This window comes from Lactuca sativa, chromosome 4 (assembly GCF_002870075.4).
Source record: "Lactuca sativa cultivar Salinas chromosome 4, Lsat_Salinas_v11, whole genome shotgun sequence".
Lineage (NCBI taxonomy): Eukaryota > Viridiplantae > Streptophyta > Magnoliopsida > Asterales > Asteraceae > Lactuca > Lactuca sativa.
Window position 1 is genome coordinate 10,646,452 of NC_056626.2, and position 16,060 is coordinate 10,662,511.

A 16,060-nucleotide genomic window follows, 5' to 3' on the forward strand; every position below is an offset into this window, starting at 1 on the left:
CTTAAAGCACTGACTAACAACCACCAGTCGCCAACAACGACCTTCCAAAACAACCCTACACAAAGAGAACACTTACACACTGGCTGCTTCCCACAAGCATAAACAACCCTCAGCAAAACACATCTCCTCACTGATCAATCCGCTCAAAAGAATCCGATCTCCACTTATCCATTCCACGATTGTAGATGCTACCCGACACTCAACCCAATGCCGCATTTCCACTAATAACCCTCACGAACGATAACCAACGATAGCACAAAACACCAAACTATAATCATACCAAACCCTCAGGGAACAACGGATACCAAAACGAAAACCCGAAACACAAATCCATAACCATGCCAAACCCTCAAGGAACAACGGATACCAAGACGAAAACCCGAAACATAAATCCACACAAAGATACCAGCACAAACAATACACCACCATAATCGCAAGATAACAAAACATCAAGAAAGAAACATACCCGCAGCTGCCTCCGACACTGCTCTGACCTCCTCTGCCGCAAGCTGATAAGCACGACCCTGAGCCCTTGGGGCTCCGCTCCATCCTGACCTCCTCCTGGAATCCTCAAAGTGGCCGGTGCTGGAGCCTGCACCGGTCCTGCAGAAAGCTGTGGACAGTTGACCCTCAAATGTCCAACCTAACAACAATGATAACAAATCCTCAAATCCTGAACCGGCACTAACTGCCGACAATCCCGCGCATAGTGCTCCTCCTTTCTGTACTTGCGGCATGCACCACCGGACCAACAAACTCCGGTATGACCCATCCCACACTTCCCACAAGTGTGGCCGCTCAGATTCCCCACTCTAACATCAACGGTCCTGGACCGTTTCGGCGCCGGCTACGACTGCATCGGAGCCTGCCTCAGCTCTCGCAACTGTAACTCAACCTTCAACTCACGCCGCCTGGCGGCCTCCTGGAACTCCAACAAGGTCTCGCACCTCTGCGCAGGCACAGACTGTCTGATATCCCCCTTTAGCATACTCAGATATCGGGACATCTGAGCCTGCTCCGAAACGAACTCAGGGCAAAACACCGCCCTCTCAGTGAACATCCTGATGATCTCAGTCACCGACTTCGAATCCTGCTTCAGCTCAAGGAACTCCTGAGCCAATCTCTCCCTCTCATCCCGCGGAACATAGCGAGTGCTGAACATCTCTCTGAACTGATCCCATGAAACCGCAGCCCTCTGCGCATCGGAATATGACCCCGTGGTCAATCTCCACCAATCCTTCGCCCCGAGCCTCAACAGGTTCAGAGCACCCCTCACCCTCTGATCAGCAGGGCATAAACGCGTGGAGAAACACCCCTCCACGTCTGATAACCATCTCATAGCAACAATCGGGTCCCGAACTCCATCGAATGTGGGAGGCTTCGTATAATAGAAATCCCGATACTGAAAACCCCGACTAGCTCCTCCCCTTACAGCCGCTGCTACAGCCGCTGTAGCCGCCGCGGCAGCCGTCTCTGCGAGAGCCGCATATCGCTCATCAAAATACTCAATCATGGCGGTCTTGATCGACCCAACAATTCCGGTAACTCAGCCCGGAACAATGCAGCAACCCCATCACGTAGGATCTCGCGAATCCTCGCGTCCAACTCGCTCGTGCTCGTCTGGTCGATAACCTCAGATGGCACCGATCCACCCGGAACTCACTCTCAGCTCCCGATCCTGATCCGGATCCACTATGATCATGCCTCGAAATCTCCATACCGAAGACACCATACCAATCCCAGACACTTCCCACAATCCTGGGATCCAACTCTCGCAACCCAACCCTCGAGATCATGGTTTCCCTGATACGCGTATGGGTCCTGTGCTTTCAGTAGTACGGGCCCATACTACCTTCCACACCTACCCATATTTGTATGAAGTACTACCACAATACCCTAGAGAACATGCATAACAACTATCAACCCTCACCACTAGAGGAACACTGAGAATCTCCCATAAGGGACCCTAGGCTACAGGCATCACAAATCAGGCAACATTATCATGAATTCCTGAAGATCCCTAGCCTAACTCTAGCATGCTGTTCTATCAAGCTCAAATAAAACAAATATCATCTATGGTATCTTGGCGTTACTTACTGGCTCCGGCTGATCGTACCTCCGCGTCCTCCTTTTACTAAATTTGAAAACCATCTTAATTTCTCTTTTTAAAATCCTCCTCGATTTGAGACTGGAGTCACACGAATGTTACCCCAATTCACTCAAACCAAGGCTCTGATACCAACTTGTAACGACCAAAATTTCAAAACAATTAAAACTTTTCGAAACCACCCATTTTAATAACGTTGTTACAAAAAGGTTTTCAATACATTATTTAACAGAGTATTTTCCCAGGTTCATATCATAAAACACCAACGCGAGGAACGGTACGATCACGCCTTTGCCTTGCCACAGACTCCTGAGAACCTGAAAACATAAAACCACAACTGTAAGCCCGAAAGCTTAGTGAGATACCCCCAAAATACCCACCACATATACGCATTTCCAGGCCACGACCTTCCGGTCCAAAACATATCGCCTTCCGGCCCATATCATATTGCCTTTCGGCCAATAACATATTGCCTTCCGGCCCATAACATATTGCCTTCCGGCCCACCGCATAACAAGCATACCTATCATAACAAAACATAGAACGACCCTGCATACCGGGTCACACCCTAGGTCTAGCAATCATACGCATAACACATAATCATGTAACAGTTCACAGTCAGCAATCGGTCGACAGACCACATAACATAGCATTACTCTATTCAAGATACCGACCTAGCCGTTCACTAGCATAACATCACCCTACGGATCAGTCAACATACTAAATGTACACATATGCCTTTCCAGGCCATGACCTTCCGGTCCACATAGCAATGCCTTCCGGCCCACAACATGTAATGCCTTCCGGCCCACAACATATAACAACTGACAACTACCCGGATTTCCATCCGATAAAAAGGTTGGCCTTGGTGCCATAAACCCTAGCGATATAGTGAGGATAACTCACCTCGAAACTGCCGACTGAACAGATAACTCAAGCTGCTCCAATCACTGATACGGTCTCCACCTCCGGACAGCCACCAATGCACTGAACTCAACAATAATCAACAATTACCAAAATACCCCTAGAACCACTGGTCAACCCTTGGTCAAAGACAAGGTCAAAGTCAACCCCTAACTGACCCTACTCGCCGAGTCAACCCGATGACTCGCCGAGTTCCCATACCCAGAACTTCACTCAATCCGCGACCTAACTCGCCGAGTCACCCCGAGACTCGCCGAGTTCAACAACTCTGAGTCCACTCGCCCTCAACTCACCGAGTCATCCTTTGACTCACCGATTCTCGACTCAACCCTAGAATATCGGGACTCTTCGACAAGACTCGCCGAGTCCAAGAACAGACTCGCCGAGTCTATGGCTATCTTCAACCTACTCGCCGAGTTGTTCATACAACTCGCCGAGTCCAAGGGCATCTTCAAACTACTCGCCGAGTCTGTTCATCGGACTCGGCGAGTCCATGCCATGCAACCGCTCCAACTGCTTTCTAAGGTCAGATCTTCTCCGGCAATTCATAGGTCTGGCCTTCCTAGACTGGTTCATCACGTAAAGTCCTTATTTCGGTGCTCATAATACACGCCATGACTCGTAATTGACGTTTTGACCTAAGGCATAAGGATTCCAATCCAAAACCTCCATTGATTCCCGAAAAGCTCAGGCATGGGACACTCTGGACTTCCAAGAGTCCCAATATAGGGTTCCAATCGCTTGGGGGACTAAGGAAGCACTCAATCTAGCCACAAAAGGGTTCCATAAACCCTAAATCCATATACACATCAATATAGAAGGGAACAACTCGAAAATATTACCTGAATAACGTTGCTCTGTGTCCCCAATCCTCAGAATATGGCTTCTCCTGTTGTTCCCTTAACCAAGCCTCCTCCTCCTTGCAAAATAACACTTCCAAGATCAATAATGGTCTTCTACCTTGCTCCAGATGCTCACAATCGAATTAGGGTTTCTCTCAAAGGACTAGGGTGAACAATGACGGCCATAAGGCCCCTGATATATGTCCCAAACCTGGACGGTTAGGGTTTCGCTAAACAGCGCGGACTTGCCGAGTCCATATCCGGACTCGTCGAGTCCAGTCGCGAACCCGCGACCAGATCTGCGATCCTACTCGGCGAGTCTGAGCTCCAACTCGCCGAGTCCCCTCTTAAAACACCCAAAATCATAAATATAACAATACCTGGAATTCCGGGTTGTTACAGTTTCACATTTAAACAGTTTTAATTCGATATTTTCCATGTATTTGATTTCGCTTATGTTAAAAATATTATAAAAGGAAATCAAATATTAGGGATAAGCCTAAGTTTAAAAAGGAGTAATCCACAAGCAATTAAGGATAATACAGCATCAACTGCTTGTAAAAATTATAGATCAATGTACAATATGTTCTATTACAATAGGGTTCACGGTGGTTGACCGACGAACCTTGGCTTATTTTTACCAATTGTTAAAAATATCAACATGCCATTCTCACTTATGATGTCATAACTTTTTCTTGTCATGTGATGTTTTAGGTATTGAGGTACAACCACCATTCCTCTAAGTGTGCAACCTTCCTGAAAATAAATTTCATGTTGCATCTTTCATTCCATATCTACAAGAGCACGTTGAATGAGATTAAGAGAAGAATTTTATCAAAATTAATATGAACAACTTCTACGGTGTAAGTTCTTACACCTCACGTCAATGGAATACCTAACATAGACCATAGTACCCATTTAGAAATTACAAGAACGCATCGTCCATATTCTCCGATCCTAAAAACTAAATAAAAACTATACCTTGATCGTCTTAATTTTTTCTTTTTAACCAAGTGCACACGCTCAACACATTGTTTACTTGATTAGATATAAAGAAAAAATAGTAAACAATGTGTTTCTTTTTATAATAAGAGATTTATATCTAAACACTTAGAATTTGAAAAAAAAAATCACAATGTTCTTAGTGGGGGTTATAGAATTGATATCTCATGAAAATTACATTTGATATTTCTAAACTCTGGTTTGCTAGAGCTCTCACATAGTATATGGATTTTGCAACCCCTTAAATTTAAGTAGGATAACTTGGATGCTCGCAAGTTCTGTAACTCAAATAGTGTGCAAGTCATCTTCGTAGTTCGAACAATTTTAAGAATGCTTGATGCAGACTCTAAGTTATAACCTCAAAAGAAAAAGAGATAACGATTTTCATCCTAGAAACAGTTATATCGATTCTATGTATAATAGTATGTATGAGTATCATGTAATATTTTTGACTTTTCAATTAGACAAATAGAAAAAGCTTATTCAAGTCTCCATATAAACTAGTCTCACATAAATCAAATGGTCCGGGGCAGATTGATATATAAAAGGGATAATGACTTGAAAGGGTAACGAACTTTCGACTTTTGTCACATTTAGTCACTAAATTTTTTATCGTTATCTATTTGTCATTGAACTATTGAAATTGTTCACATTTTACCCTTATGACCGGCTGTTACCGATCATAAGGGTAAATGTGAACAGTTTCAATAGTTTACTGGCAAATAGATAACGAAAAAAAGTTTAGTGACTAAATGTGAACAAAATCGAAAGTTTGTTTCCCTAAATGTGAACAAACTTCCTATTGTATTATGTTTTAGCAAAATAATTTATTTTTGTTTAATTGTAGCAACATTTGTTGATGAAGAAATCTATGAAATAAAAAAACAAAATATAACATCCGGATTTCTAGGTATCATAATTTAAGTATTTTTCTTTTGAGTTAAGAAGAGAGACTCGACGAGTTGATGCCTCAACTCGTCGAGTAAGATCGCGACTGATGACTCGGATTAATGAATGGACTCGACGAGTCGGTGAGGCAACTCGACGAGTCCGCGCTGTTGGCAGAAACCCTATATAGCTACTTTCATCTTACGCATAGATATGAAGTATATTATATAATTACGTGCTATGTGTGCATATTATTTGAATACTTGTTGTGTATGCTGGATGAACGATTTTATACATGTTTTAAAAGATTTAAACGGTATATTTATTTTATATCTAAAAATATGTTGCAGATGAAACATGGGTAGATGAAATAGTTGGTGTGTGATCAAATAAAATGATGAGAGATAAGTGATGATAGAAAGGTGATGATAATTAGGTAAATAGATGATGATGAATATGTGATGTAGGATGAAAGGAGATACAATAACCTTAACCAGCAATGTGGCGATGTAGTCATCTACCAGAGTATAGATGGCGACCACGGACTATTCTAGACAACCTAGTGGAAACACCAGCAGGCCCATAACCTGTAGGTGATGAATTACGAGTTCAGACGATGTTGTAAGTACGTATTCATGCGATGATACTCGAACCCCTTACTATGAATTACACGTTCAGACGATGTTGTAACTACATATTCATGGGATGTCACAAATTTCACATGTCAAACCAATGGTCATAATTCATATCAGTGAGAATGATTCATTTTTTCGTAAAACCAAAATCAGATTGGAAATTTTGATTTTTTTATTTTGGAAAATGTCAAACCATTGGTTTTTTATTTCGGTTTTGGTTTTTTGTTTTTTTAATATATTTTCAGGATTTTTTTTATTTTATTTTATAATTTCATAGATTTCTTCATCAACAAATGTTGCTACAATTTAACAAAAATAAATAATTTGCTAAAACATAATACAAGAGGAAGTTTGTTCACATTTAGTCATTGAACTTTTTAGAGGGAAACGAACTTTCGATTTTGTTCATATTTAGTCACTAAACTTTTTTTCGTTATCAATTTGCCATTGAGCTATTGAAACGGTTCACATTTTACCCTTATGACCGGCAAACAGCCGGTCATAAGGGTAAAATGTGAACCGTTTCAATAGTTTAATGGCAAATAGATAACGAAAAAAAGTTTAGTGACTAAATGTGACAAAAGTCAAAAGTTCATTACCCTTTCAAGTCATTATCCCTATATAAAATTTGTCTTATTGGAGTTTTGCTATGTTTTTCTTGTTTATATGACTAAGAAGAAAATATTATATATATATATATATATATATATATATATATATATATATATATATATATATATATATATATATAGGGTTAGGTTCATGTGAGACGGCCTAATTTTGTGAGACCGTGAGACGCATTTTTTTTATTTTTTTTTAGTTAATTCAAATTCCGAAAATAATATTTAAAAAAAGAATTTTTGGATTTTATATTTATTTTGCATTTTAAAATTATTTTTTAGAATATGTACAGTGTAATATTCTATTAGAATATTTCACGTATTTTTCAAAAAAAAAATGGAATTTATTTTGATTTATTTTTATTTAGTTTTTAGTTAATTCAAGTTCCGAAAATAATATTTAAAAAATGAATTTTTAGATTTTTCTATTTATTCTGCATTTTAAAATTATTTTTTAGAATATGTCAGTGTAATATTCTATTAGAATATTTCACGTGTTTTTCAAAAAAACGGATTTTTTTTATTTTTTTTAGTTAATTCAAGTTCCGAACATAATATTTAAAAAAAGAATTTTTGGATTTTTCTATTTATTTTGCATTTTAAAAATATTTTTAGATTTGGTCTCACGGTCTCACAAAATTAGAATGGTCTCAAATTAACCTAAACCTATATATATATATATATATATATATATATATATATATATATATATATATATATATATATATATATATATATATATATATATATATATATATATATATATATATGTTTGATTCAATTCATACTTAAATCCTTTGGCATTATGATTATATACATTTAAAACATCGTTATTACATAGTAATTCATACTAATTATAACGATGGAAAATATCACAAGGGTGAACATTGAAATAAAATAATCCATATGAATAAAAATTCCATAATTGAATAACAAGTTCCAAAACCATGTTGTTTCAAAAAAAAAAGGAAACTAAAAATAACTCTAAAACATTCAAAACAAGACAATTGTAACGTCCCAAATTCTAGAATAAAATTTTTATTTTTAAAATAGAAGAAACACCTGTTTTATAGAATTACATTAAATTTAACCCATTTTTTCATAAACCATAATTCAAAATCAAAGTAATAAGGAAAACAATGCGGAATCTCGAATCAGAATACCATTGATGTGCGTATGTATAGTCCCACCTTCACAATCCGATAAGTACCTGGAAAAACATTTGAATTCATAACTGTAAGCCAAAGCTTAGTGATTTGCTTAAAATACCCCATACAAAAATACACATATAATGTATGCACACATGAGTCTTCAGTCTGCCTAGACCGTCTCGCAAGGTCTACAGGATGCCTGAACCACTCTGTTGAGCCTACAGTTTATTGGAACACCTCACAAGGCCTAAAATAGTTGGACTGCTCCCTTGGACCTATAGTCTGATTAGACCGCCTCGTAAGGCCTACAGTACACTTGTACAGCTCGGGTATCTTGGCCTACAACACAATGTAGGATCGCTGCAACCCAACCACAATATATTGACATATTCAAACAAATAAATATTAACCAACAAACAAAGGTAATCATATAGATGTACCAATCTAACAGATCACTACAACGTACCAACATCCTACAACACAACTTTGTTGGCCACCACGTTATTACCCATCATTTGCCACGCCATGGTAACCTCCAGACAAAACAGTCGTGGGAACCTCATAAGCCAAAAGGTGGTGAACATATCGCCACATCGTAGGAACTGATCATGCGCAACTTAGTGGATTATGCACTTAATCCATTAAGCCACACACTCATCTCATCCAGAAGGCCTCCTTACACTAAATGAGTTATAAAAATTGTTCTTTATATTCATGCATGTCCAATGCATGTCTTTCCTAAGCTAAGTCATAAAATAGTGGAAATGAGGTCAAAAATCTCATACATGAGCCAAAACCCAACCAAATCTCAGATCAGGAACACTAAACCTCAAAGTAACCTCAAGAATCCATAAATTTGCCAACTTTATGGAATCGATCCACTCAAAATCTCCCAAACATAGATAAAATGCACGAAAATTCTGGATCTAGAAGTTTAGCTCATAAAGACTTGAACTTGGGGACTTATAAGAGTCACATAATATATGCTCCAAGGTGGTGAGGGAACTTGCTAGCTGGATCTTGTTGGATTAATGTTTAAGTCCATAACTATAAATGGTAAGACTTGACCCGACCCGACATGGTCCATTTGGGTTGAATGGCATCGGGACATTTGGATTGACAAGATGAGGAAAAAGGATACTAGTGATTTATATTAATATATTATAAGTTCTAATATATTAATATATAATCATATTATTTAATTAGTATTGATCAAGAATTAATTTATAATTAATTAAGTGATCAAAAAGGGATTAATTAAATATGGACTCTTAGATATACATGTGTGATGGGCCAAGTTTATTTAGGTTAGGCTAAAGCTTTCATGGATAGTCCATGAAGTGTTTAACCCATGGATCATATGAAATGAAAGGTCATAGGTATTAGGGTTTAACCCTAATCTCCACACTATATAAAGAAGTCCTTGGTTGGTGAAATTGGCACGAGTGTGTGTACACAAAAGGGCAAGGCTAATTTCACTAGAGAAAACCAAAGTATCCTTATTCTCAAGGTTATTCCAAGTGTTCATGGTGTTGTGTGAACCATTTGAGGTGTCACACTTGGGGCACTAGGCACTCAAGCTTCATGAATACAAGTTACATCAAAAAGGTATGTATTCTATCTATTTTATTACCCAAGTATATGATATTTGTATGCTAGTATAGGGTAATATCTTGGAAACTTCATATTTGCATATATAATAGAGAAAATATAGATCTAATGTATTTAGGGTTGTATATGCACCATAGGATGTTGTAGTGTACTAAAACCCAACAGTGGTATCAGAGACTTGGGTTCTTTTCTGTTATATTCATGAAAATGTTTGATTTTGAAAGTTGGAAAAAAAAAGAAAAAAAACATAAAGTTTGTCAAATTTTAAGATAATTACTTGTTTTTGTGAAAAACTAATTATTTTTAAAATTTTAATCATTTGCTATATGAGTTGAATTAGGTCAAATTTAGTAAAAGATAAAATGATATGATTATTTTATTAGTTTTAAAAGTTTGATCTAAATGTTTTAAGGAGTTACGAATTTTGTCATAAAATTTTGGAGCTCAAAAGTTTTTTTTTAAGTTGTGATCTTAAGTGTTTTTGAAACCTCCATAAGTTATGGACATGAAAAGGTTTTTAAAAAAAAATTGGTTCAAAGTTTTTATGGAGTTACAAATTTGGTGTTAATGTTTTAAAGAATTCCATAACTTATTCTTTAGGTATGGAACATGAAAAGTTTCATCATAAAACAAGCATTTAACTCCATAAGTTATGGATTACCAAAAGTTTTATGTTTCCTTGATTTATGAGTTAGTTTAGATTAATGAAAAAAATTGTGTTTTAGTTGTTTTCAATCCTAATTAATCTAGAGGTAGTTCATAAAATGTGTTTTTGTAACTTGTCCTCAAGTTACATAAAAGGTCACATTTATGAATCTTAAAACTCATAAAAGTGTCATAGGTTACATAAAAAAATGAAGAGTCTTTTCTTATAAATAGTTTTTATGGCTCCATAGCTTGTCCTCAAGTTATGGATGTCCAAGAGTCTCTTCATTAAATGTTTTAAAGCTTTAATTAAAACTCATAAGTTATGAAAATCCAAGAGTTTTGAATAGTTTCAAAACTTGCCCTCAAGTTTTAGAATTTGAAATGTTTTCTCTAATAATATTTATAATATTATAAGTTATATATATATATATATATATATATATATATATATATATATATATATATATATATAAGAGCAAGTCGTCTTACCATTAGTAGGCCTCATTCACGAAGCCGGTCTATAAGGGGGGGTATAAGGTTGTTGCCTATACAATGGCAACTTAATGGATGTCCAATCTCACCCACCGCTTCCTTGACTGGTGGAGGGTCGTTAGCCGAACATGTAGGACAAGCACTATAATTCTCCCTTCATTAAAAGTATAATGATAAATACTAAGTAACTAAACACTTATAAATTCCCAATCTTAGTTACTTAGGAAAATGTGAAATGGTGCTAACCCATGAAATTACACTTTGCACCTTTGTTAAGTCATTAGTGGAGCTTGTGTGGTTAATCGGCACACTAATATGAGACTGAAAATGTGTGTAAAAGGATGACTTAAGTTTTATCATAGATCGGTGGAGCGTGTGTAGTTAACCGATACATCGATTAGGTGATAAAATTAAGGGTACCAAGTGAATTTGCATGGTTATTCACACCTTGTTTGTGATCACCGACATCCCAGTCACAAACTTGAGAGGGCACACTCGAGATTCAAACATGCCATTGAAAGTTCAATTTATCTCAAAAGATCTAGGAATTTCAAATCCAATTAAAACTTAATTATATTTCGTTTTTCATGGTGGAAATTGGTAAATTGTCATTTACATACCTTCAACTATTTTATAACTTGGATTACGACATCCCTCTTCCAGTTATAAATAGGTTGTTGGGTCCTAGCCTTAATATTTGATATTGGGTGTTATATTAAGGACTTTAAATCAACTAAACTTGAATATCTCCCAAAAGATGTATAGTTCAAACATCTATGATCTTCCCAAATCGCTTGGAACTTCACTTCCTCCACCTCCTCCAATTATTCTCCCTAACCCACAAGTTCAAGGTCACTCAAGCCCTATTGGAAAGGCAAGGTCTAGGTGTGATCACATCTTGGAGATGAAGTCACATATTGACAAGCCGTGAGAGTTTGGTGTCAAAGTCTTGAGAAAGTTCGTGGTTCAATCACTTTCTAAGTCACATAGTGAGTTCCTTTGGGACTCCTATGAAACAGACTATGCCAAGACCCTTAATGATCTTATCTATTTGCTTGGTACTGCTGAATCAGCAATGATTTGGAAGCCTAGTAAAGCAAATTTGATTAGAATATCGACTTCCCAAAACTTTATGGACATTGACAATGATGACACTAGAAATCCAGAAAAAGCATTCTCTTGCCAATGGAAAGGGATCGGCCATAGTCAACTCGGTTGACCAAATGGTAAAGAGAAAAGCTAAGTCTGTGATAGTCCCATGTACCATTACCAAAGGGTCCATTTGTTAAAATTGCCAAAGGAAGGGGCACTGTTTGCGAAGCTGCCAAATTTACCTAAGGATGTTAAAGTCAAGAAGTTTGACTCTACTTTAGGTAAAGTCCATTGTCTAACTCTGTTAAGCTCCTATTTGGAGATTCTTATTACATAATGTGACTGAGTCACATGGTGATGTTATAAGAATCAAATAAAAGAGAGAAATCTTAATGGAAGTATATGTTGCTTCTGATCGCAAAGATGGACTTCGATCACATCAGAATTTTGAAGCTGTTACTTAAGAGTTATGACACATTGCTTAAGAATATACAACAACAAGGTTTTCATATGGATTGTAAGGATAAGTTTTTTCGCAAAGTTTTTAAAATAAAAGGAAACTTTTGATTTTATTTATTTTAAGTATCCTTTCAATGGCATTTGTAAAAAAATTGTTGTTTATATGATTCCATTGCTTGTAATATAGAAAAATGATTTTGATTCTTTCATTTGTGGTAGTGTCTAAATTTACCAAATAAAGAAAGTTTCTCATCATGCAAGTTTTAATTGGACCGAAACTTGGAATCATGCAAGTTGTATAGTATGATGAATGAGAACTTTCAAGCATTGGAAAATTAAGACTAATTACTTGTTCACATGGATGTGTGAGTCAAGTAAAGGACTAAGGGATCGAGTACACATTCTTGTGAACTGATCAAGCCCACCACAAATGTAACTTGAGTGACACATCTTAAAGAAGGTTTATTAACACTAGTAAAATGTAAGAGTAAAAGGTTTTCTACTCTTGTGCATTTGAATTTGGTAAGTTGTGATGTTTTGGATAAATAGAGACCAACTTAGGCCAATTGTGTTAAGCATTTGTCTTGATTAGAATCCACACTATCTCCTGAATATTTGGCAAGAAAGTCTTATAGGTCTAGGAGACAGTGGGAGTCTAAAAGATCCTGAAAGGGTTTCAAGAAGTAATCAAGAATAAAACCTTTATTTCATTGCTAGCACACAACTAGAGGTTTATAACCTATTGTGTTGACATTTCTGTGACCATTCCAGTTAAGTTGGCTATATATATTTGAGTTCTAGATGTTCTCAATTGGTTGCATAACAACTTGGAAGCAATGGCAGGCCCTTGAGCTGCAAGGTGGCAAAAAAAAATTTAAGATTGCACAAGTTCAATCCATATGAATTTGGAATTGTCACTAATCTTGTCTTGTGATTATGGTTTTGACAAAAATTCACATGGAAAGGAACACATATACCATAAAATCTAAGGGTCATAAGGTTTCTCTCCGATTCATGAAAATGATGGTGAGAAAACACTTCCACCAAGTACATTTGAAGCAGATAGCAAAGGCCTAAAAAATTGAGAATATGATTACAACATCCCTTTTCTTAGTTTTGAAATTGTTTAGACACACCTGTGAGCTATCTAAGATAAGGTGTATGATTTTTATAAAGTCTTATCAAAGCAATCTAGTATTAGAAATCTGAACTTTGGTAAGAAAGTCAATAGCTAATTTCTAAGTACATGTCAAAGCTAATGGGAGCATAAGTGTTATGCTAATAATGATCATATCAGTGGGAGCATGATAATTATGATAAGTATTGAAAGTTAGCAATGTTAATTATAGAAAACAAAAGTTTCAATTCGTGAAGTTGCAAGGGTTGAAAAAGTTGTTTTGCTATAATTAAGGGAGAGGAAATTATACTTCATTTCAATTCTAAAAAGCTTAGATTGAGTTTATAATCATTCTACAAAGTTTATATTGAGGTTTTAATCACCTTTAGTCAAGAATTTATATATATATATATATATATATATATATATATATATATATATATATATGAATTTCATGTTGGATTGGTTCAACTTAAGAAAATTCTATATATTGCGTTCTCAAAATTCGATTATGATTACGACATCCCTTTTCATAGTCAAATTTTGAGAATATGTCAAACAAAAAATTATTATGGAAAAAGATTGGTCTAGAACCATGTCTTTATGTGAAATATCATGAATCGTGTCCCATTTACTTTGGGTACAAGATCGATTACATGTGATATAATATTTATCATTTCTGAATTTTTCCAAATTCCTTGGGGCATTAAGGGGAAAAATGTATAGAATTGGATATGACTAAATTGATTAAGCAATTGTCGAGGACAATCTAAGGTTTACCAAAGATTGGTTGCTCAAGGACAGTTGGAAGTATAGTGTGAATTTTGGAAGGTCCATATTGTCATGGCCTGAAAAGAGGCAACTCTTGTTTAGAAGTGGTAGTCAAAATGGGAATATAGAGTTGTCTCCATAGATAGAAGCAATCTGTTTAAGATTAGAAAAAACTTAGTGCAAGAAGCATATTCAAAGCAATGCATACTTTGAACATAAGGTTTTGTGTCCATGGAGTAGGTCTTCATTGGAATACCCTGTAATGGTTGTTGATAAGTCTTTGTGACTTTGTACACATTCATTGCAAGAGGGTATTGCATTTAAGTTTAAAGCCTAACAAGATTTCGATTTGGGAGTGTGAAATTAGAATCATTGAAAGTTTGGTCAATTGGTTTATTTCACAAAGTAAGGATCATAGACAAACATAGAGTGCATACTTGGTGTATGGCAAAGCTATTGTCTAGAAAAACATAGTTTACATGCTTGGAGCATGGGACAACTAGTGTTTTTAATTCAAGTATAAAGTTGATAAAACCGAAACAATGAATAATAAGTAATCAGTATGGTGATAAATAAAAGTGGTTTATTTATATTCATAGGGTTTGATACCATATTTGATTCATTTATTCTTGTGTTTCACTTTTAATGTTTTGACTTCCATAATAACTAGATTATTCTTCCGGAATGACTAAGTTATTCAAACCATCCACAATCGGTTATATGTTGGAAGTAGATATGAATCAAGATTGTCATGGGTTGGCTTGTAGAGGTCCAAGTTGGTGGACAAAGTTATGCTACAACACTCATGAGTGCTCATAAGTTCTGAGTATTAGATTCAACCCACGTTCATTGGAACCACTTCATGGATTTTATCACGAGTGATCATGAGACGATAATATCTTATATTCTTCAAATCTAGAGATATGAGTTGTTACTACGAGTTGGTTGTACATTGATTGCACGAAACCGTATTGGTAACTCGATGTTATAAAACATGGCTTTGTGTATGATTTAACAAGTAGTAGAACAAGCCATATGAGTCGAAGTTTATCCATTCCTTTTACCTTCAGTTAAAAGTGATATGTATGGGCCCCTTGATGATTTAGTGGTGACACAAGTGAGTGCTTAGCCAAGCCAGGACTGATTTGATTTGTTCAATCAGTCAGTCATCATAAATCGGAAATCGGGAAACAACAAATGGACAAAGAGAATGATTATAATCCATGTCTCAGTCCATATGATATCTATAATGGAGGAATATATGATCCCTTATCTAATGGACAAGTCCTTAACTAAGGTCAGAGTTCATCGGCAAGGTCAGATTTCGACAGAAGCTTTTGAGAGCTACGATTGCTAGTCGGGGTTTGAAGTCATACTCAATAATAGTTTTAGACTTATCCAAGTGGGAGACTATTGGATTAATGCCTAAGTCCATAATTATAATTGGTAAGACTTGACCTGACCCGGTGTCACACCACGAAACCAAAGGCGGAAACGTTCCGGGGCGGAGGACATCATGGATATCACAACCAATGTACATAGTAAGTATAGTAAACACAAAACTTTACATTACATAGATTCATTTACATTGTCTGAAAACAAGAGTTACATGTGTTATACATATACATATCATATGAACAAAAGTAAGGACGTGTCTTCTACGTACTCTGTCTTTGCCAAAAGGATCGCGGGTACCTGTCT